At 50.3% G+C, this 6,999-nt stretch overlaps 1 pseudogene; it reads right to left on the reverse strand.

Annotated features, from left to right (window-relative positions):
- Window positions 1–2,124: 2,124 nt before the first annotated feature.
- On the reverse strand, window positions 2,125–4,560 carry LOC145535767 (transcription factor SPT20 homolog pseudogene; annotated as a pseudogene).
- Between the last annotated feature and the right edge of the window lie 2,439 nt (window positions 4,561–6,999).

A 6,999-nucleotide genomic window follows, 5' to 3' on the forward strand; every position in this document is an offset into this window, starting at 1 on the left:
CCAGGGTGGGCTGCATGAAGCTCTAATGGACTCAGGGTCACTCCGCTGGCCTCTCTGCGTTGTTAGCCTCAAGCTGACCAAATCTTTCCTCACTAAGATCTGTAGCACATTAGTACAGCTGGGTTGATCAAGTAAGTCCCGCCTGTTATCTGTCTCTTCGCTCATCTCTTTTGGAACTGCCAGACCAAACTTCCTTACTTTGTTAGGGCAAAAGGCATATATGTATACTTAGAAAAAATAATTTTATAAGCAAGTTCTCCTTCAAAGTTATAAGAACAAAATATAAGAGGCATTCAGATACTTGCACACAAATGTTCAGAGCCACACTATTCACAATGGCAAAAGGTGGGAACAACTCAAATGTACATCAACACATAGTGGATAAACAAAATCTGGTGTTCACAAACAAGGAAAGGGTATTCAACCCTAAAAAGGAAGGAAGTACTGAGACCTGTGCCAACACGGATGAACCTTGAAAACATCATGTCAAGTGAAAGACTCCAGAAAGTAAAGGTCACAGAGTCTCTGATTCCATTTTTAGGAAAAATGGAGAATGGGGAAGTCCATAGAGACAGAATGTAAATCGGTGGTTTCCTGGGCTGGGGGAGAGGAAGCTTGGAAGAGTGCTGAATGGGTGCAGAGATTTCCCTTGGGGGATAAAAATGTTTTGGAAATAGAAGCTGTGGGTGCTGCTGCTGCTGCTGCTAAGTCGCTTCAATTGTAAATGGAGTAAATACCACTGAATTGTACACTTTAAAATAGCTGATTCTTATGTAAATTCTTATGTAAACTTACCACAGTAAAAAAAAGGGGGAGGGAAGAAAGGGATTAAGAAAACAGAAAAGTTCAGGGATCTTTTGAGCCCCATTGAAATAAGAAAGAAGGAAAAAAACTAGAGAAGAGGAAGCAGGGGCGGCTGACCAATGAGTGATCACTCAGCAAGAGACAGACAGAAGGGAAGGGGGCAGGGGGCCTCACCTCGAATGTAACAAGGTTGAAAACACCTGAAAAACAAACAAATCGACTCATTTCCAAACGTTTAGCTATTTACCTTCTGCAAACAACCCAGGGATCTCAAAAATGTAAATGATTTTATAGACAGACAACCACACCCCAGAAGTGCCTTTTCAAAGCTGCAGCCTGGAGGACAGACCTGCATGCTGGGGACAACCATGCAAGCAAGTGCCCCACCCCCTGCTGCACACCTGGAGGGGTCCCAGGGTCTCAACATTGAAGTAACAAGATCAATTTTTGGTGCATTTAGCTTTTTCTCCCCTAAAATGTATAAAAATTGCATTTCATACACTGTGCAAAAACTTAAACAAATATGGATGTGCATTCTCTTCTGAAGGATGTTTCTAATATTTCATAGGCCACTTCAGTGTAGATTACTTACAGTGAAACCCTTTGTAAAAAGCCACGACCTTCCTGTGGCATGCTAACAGGGATGGACCTTGAAGTCAGGATGCTCAGTGAAATTAGCCCCCCACCAAAGATGACAACTGCAGGACCCCACTTCTAGGAAGAATCTACCGCAGCCAGACTCAGAGACCCAGAAAGTAGAGAGCTGGGGTGGGGACTGGGGAAGAGGGAACTGAGGAGTTGGTGCTCCACGGGGAGAGAGTTTCACTTGTGCAAGCAGAAAAGAATCCTAGAGATGTGTTGTACGACAAGGTGAGTCCACCGAACACCAGTGAGCTGGGCACGTAAAATGGTCAAGATGCCACAGTTCATGTGTTAGTAACTCATCTAAAAATTTAAAAGGCAGTCATCTTGTTAGTACTAATTTTGACTTTCTTGGTATTACAGTTTTATTGCCTGAGAGAAATAACAAGGTTTCAGGAGTTTAAACTGACCCTAGTTTGGGTCTGGATACACTTGAGAACATCACAAAAAAAATAACTGTCCACAACCACCACCAAAGCCATGGCTTAGGTGAAATAATCCCAGTTTATTAAAGACCTTCGGGGCTTGTATGTAAAAATTGTGCCTCTGCGGAAGGTCTGCACATCTAAGAACGTAAAATAGTGACACATTAAAAAATAACCCAAATGAGGGTGACACTTGGGATTCATTTGGTTGCTGATCTTGGCATATTTGTAAAGAGAGAAAACCAGGCAGGCCTCAGGGCTTGGGGGCGGCTGGGGGGCCTCCCTCGGGGGTCCCTGTAGTCTGGCTGCCTGGACTGGGGCCCTGAGGGGGCGACGTGGTGGGGGCTGTGGGGGCTGCAGCCACCGGGCACCGCACTACCCTCCAGTAAATCGGTGGGCGCGGGGCCTGTGAGGCCTGGATCCTGTGATGCGAGATGCTCAGCCCCGGGCGGCTCTGGCCAGAGCCTGGTGGAGACAACCCAGGCACCTGGTGCTGCAGGGAGTCCTGCTGCCGTTGGAGGTGAACGACCACTGCTGGCTGGGCGCGGATGGTGGTTTTGGGCCGGGCAGTGCTCTGTGCCCCTGGAGCCTGTGCGCCCGGATCCTGTGAACTTCGACCCTGTGGCCCTGGGGTCTGTGTGCTTGGACACTGTGGCCCTGAGGCTTGTGCTCGTGGGGCCTGTGCCTGTGGGGTCTGTGCCCCTGGACGCCGTGTGCCTGAAGCCTGGGCCGCTGGCGATTGAGGCCGTTGCGGGGCCCGCTGGGGAACCAGCTGGTAGATACGAGGCTGCGGGGCTCGCTGCTGGCTGCTCCAGACCAGTGAACTGCGGGGGAGCTCCACCAGAGCAAAGGGCCTGAGGTCCAAAGTGTTTTTCAAAAGCACCTGAAAGGTTCTGGGAGGAGGGGGAGGAGGACGAGGAAGCAGCGGCGGTGGTGTGGACCTCCGGTTCGGTAGCCGAGATCCTGTGGGCCGCTGGCCCGGCTGGATCCCCACAGGAGCGGGAGCCCTAGGGGCACACCCTCTCCCTGAGGCCTGGGTACAGCAAAAGGGGCCCACTACTCTGATGACCTTCAGGCCAGGGGAGATGGCCGTGACCCGGACGTCTGGGGTTCTTTGTAACGCGCCTGTGGTGGACGGGGCGGCCGCAGGAAGCGAGCTACCTCTGTTCAGCTGCACAGATGATCTCTGGGAAAGATCGGGTGGCTGAGGAGCAGGGCCAGGAGACCGACGGGCCTGAGAGCTGCCCGCCTGCTGTGAGGTAAAGCTGTCACCGCAGGAGCTCTCCTCTAGGCTCCAGGGACGTCTCTTGAGTGGGGGTGGAGGTCTGGCTCCCCAGTCTGGCACTGAGGACTGAACGGACACAGCCCTAGGCTGTGCTGGCTCTGTCCCTGGAGAAGGCTGCCTGAGATGGGCTGAGCCACAGGAGCTGGGTGACGTCTGCACTGGACACTGGGTGCTTTTCTGGACCAGTTGCTTGGACCGACTGACCACTCTCCCAGCATCAGTCTGTGGCCCGGGCAGGAAACTCTTGAAGTGGCCATCTGTGGAAGACTGGGGCAGACACAGCTCTCTCTCCCATGTGGCTTCTTTCTCAGACCCATTTCCAGTGGCAAGTGAATTATCAGTTGGCTGCCTGACGGTCAACCTCGTTGCCTGGGATTGGTAGGCAGCCTCACATCCAACTGCAGAATCACCTAGTACCTCCTGGGTTGGTTGTGACTCCTCGTATCTGACAGACTTCTTCCCTTTAGCATATTTCTGCACATCCACTTGAGAAGGGGCGGCCAAGTTACAGGGTCTCTGTTTCCACGTATCTACACACTTGCCTGCTTTAAAAGTCTTAAGGCCATGATGCTCACTTGTTTTACTTTCTCTTATTGTTTTGCAAGAAGTCAGGATTCTTAGCTCAGGAGGAGGTGCACAATGGGACAGCTCCTGCTGCTGATTCAGAGCAGGCACAGAAAACCTCTTGAGGCTCCTTTTCATGGGAAGAGTGTTCAGCTTTTGTTTGTTATAGAGCAGTCTGTTTGCAGTGCAGGCTACTGATACAGAAGGGTCTAGACACAGTGGTTCCGCTGTAGCTAAGATCAGTTGGCTCTCAAGCAAAAGTTTGTCCTCCTGGGTCCAGTTCTGGTCATCGCTGGCTATGGCCTCTACGTCGCAGACTAACGTCTGCATGGTGGGACGTAAGAGAATATGCCTGCTTTGGTAATGTGGAGGTTCCCCGGCACTGGACTGCCTGTAGTCCCGTATCTCTGCTAGGACACACCCCTGATGAAAAACGTTAACCGCAGACTTTTCCAGGAGATCCACCAAAACAGGAGGTAATTCTTCAGCATCCAAGTATTCAAGCAGTTCCCCTTCTTCATAAGGCAGTGGAATACTCTCTGAATATGATCCATGTTTCCCTTTGAGCATCAGGGAGTAGCCCTGCTTTCCTGGGTACAGGTTGACCACCAAACAGGGCAACGACTCTCTCCTAAGGAGCTTCTCTAACAGGTTCACGTTGCTTCTTAATTCCTCCATAACCTCAGGCTGTTTTTCACATTCTTCAACATAAATGTCATACAGTTTTTCCTGGAGAGATGTCTCTCCGCTCGATGAGTATTTCCTTTTCGGTGGTCTCTGCTGGGCAGTTGCAATGACATACTCTGCACGATCCAAAGCTTGCTCTAGAGCTTGTTGCATTATCGTACAAGATGGGGACCCTGTAAGAAGAGAACATGGAAGTGGGCGATGAACTCAGTCTTATAAATGCGGCTACTCCACAGTGGAGTAAGCAGTGTACCTCAAAATAAGCACCAAAAAACCCGCCCCTTAAGAAGCAGAGCACAAAATACCTGTGACTTGGAGAAAGCCAGCGCTGGTCTAGCCTCTCGCTGCTGTAGATGGGCTGGAATCGGGTCCCACCCCACCCTCAGAGCATTGCTCCCCAGCGCATCGGGGTGTGTACAAGCAGATTCCAGTCTCTCTTTCAATTACCTCCTGGGCGCCAGCCTACAGCCCATACTTCCTCCAAGGGCTGGGCCACAATAGACCCTCTTTTCATATAACCTTGAAAGCAAGCATCCCAAACTACAAGTGGCCAACGAAAAAATCTATCATTTTTTTGTATGGCTTGAATACACACCAATTTTCATGGTAATCAGTTGCTGGGAAGGTCATGAGGGGTGGTTGTTTCTTTCCTTGGCAATCACATCACCAAGAATTACCTATTGTCTTGGGAGTCTTTTGTTTGTTCCCAAGGGCAGGACTGCTCCTGGTGTCCATTGCCAGTTTAACACACCCAGTTCGTACCTCTTGACTCCAGGGACACTTGCTGTATTTGGTGCAACCATCAGAATTCTTCAGTAACACTTCCCGTGGTCTGCCTGATGCTTTTCATAGAGATGTGCAGGGTAACATGACATTCTTTTACATAAGCGCTTCCCTTTTATTTCCCTAGCTATTTCAGAAAGGGTTTTTAGTGTGTGGTAGGTAAGTTATATTGTCTAGCAATTGCAGTTCAGGATTAAACGGTTTTAAAAGGTGGTTTGTGTCTGATAGGGTTGAGAACTATTGTTCCTGGTGCTGGCAGTACAGTTTAAATGATTACTCTAACTGGAGCCCATAGCTACAGTCCTAGGGATGGTTTAGAAGGATATGACTGAGTCCTAGATACTTGATGAGCCATTGTTTTCTATTAATACTGTTGCCTTGAAATCTGCCAGCCTTTTGGACAGGTTTTTTTTTTAACCTCTTGATGTTTAGGTTTAGACATAATGATAATAGGATACTCATTCTGAAGAGTCACAAATGAGAAGAATCCAAAATCAATTGGTGAAACTCCTGAATTACAGACTACTATAAAATAAATGTTTTTCTGACCAATAGCAATTATGATAATTACATATTACAGTAGATACAATCTGTTGAAATAGGACTAAAAACTCCTTGACTAGAGTTCCTGAAGCACATCCCTTGTTCAGGAATGGACAGGAATCATTGTCTCCTGGCATGTCAATTGTCTTGGGGCAAGTGTATAAGTCATCCCTTGGTATCACCAGGTGATTGGTTTCAGGACCCCGGGCCCACATCCCCACTTTTAGGGACGAGCCAAGTGCCCAGAGCCAAGTCCTCTGTCGTGTGTTCTATGCCAGGGGGTCTCAGTCTTGGTGCTAGTGACATTTGCTAGGGGGGACTTTCCCGGGCACTGCGAGATGCTTGCTAGCATCCCTGGCCTTACCCACTAGATGCCAATAGCTTTCATCCGTCGTGAGAACCAAACATGGCTCCAGGTGTTGCCTGGTACCATTGGGGGGGCATGTCTTTCCCTTGGTTCGGAACCCTGAGGTCCCCTGCTCTGTAAACCATGAGCTTGATCCCGATCAGCCCCTCAGCTTCTGTCCCCGGGCCCCCCTCTCTCAGTAGAGAGGTGTATCTGCCCCTCTCCTCTGGATGGACTAGAGGCTCAGTGGTTGTGGTGACTGTGTCTTCGGGCGGGGTCCCCAGGAGCCATCCCTGACAAGAGGATTCGAGTGCAAGGAGTTTATTTGGAGTTCATCCTGAGAAACTCTGGGCAGGGAAAGGGCAGCTGAATCAGGACTGGGGAAGAAGGTGATAAAAGGCACAGTCAGGAGCAGAAGGCTGCTGGGGACAACTGGTGCCTGCTGGGGGCCTTTGGGAGACAGTGCCGCGCAAGCGTCGGGTGGTCCTACCTAGAGGCACAGAAGCTGGGATACATATCATCCACTCCTCTCTCTCACCGGCCGAGGACAGCCCTGGGGGCCGTATTCCCGATCCCTCCGGGTTGCCACATAGGAGTGCTGCCATGCTACTGTGGCTGGAATGCCCTCGGCGAGCGTCAGGAGTGTTTGCGGTGATGCTCAGTGCTCGTGTCCAGGATGGCAGTACCACGGGGGCACGGGCAGGGCCCCGGCAGCATGGGCCACGCCTGTGGCTGCAGAGAAGTGGAAGCATTCGGCCATCATTCTCGATGATGCAGAGAATGTGCCGTGTAATGTATCTGGGCATGTGGACATGTGAGACTCTTCTGCCTCCAAGCGAAATGGGTGATTTCACATGAGGTTTTGTCAGCTGCTACAGCCCACCAGGCCGACAGTGGAGAGTGCGATCCTCGCCTTACTC

Source organism: Giraffa tippelskirchi, chromosome X, assembly GCF_054371585.1.
Source record: "Giraffa tippelskirchi isolate mGirTip1 chromosome X, T2T-mGirTip1v1.2.pri, whole genome shotgun sequence".
Lineage (NCBI taxonomy): Eukaryota > Metazoa > Chordata > Mammalia > Artiodactyla > Giraffidae > Giraffa > Giraffa tippelskirchi.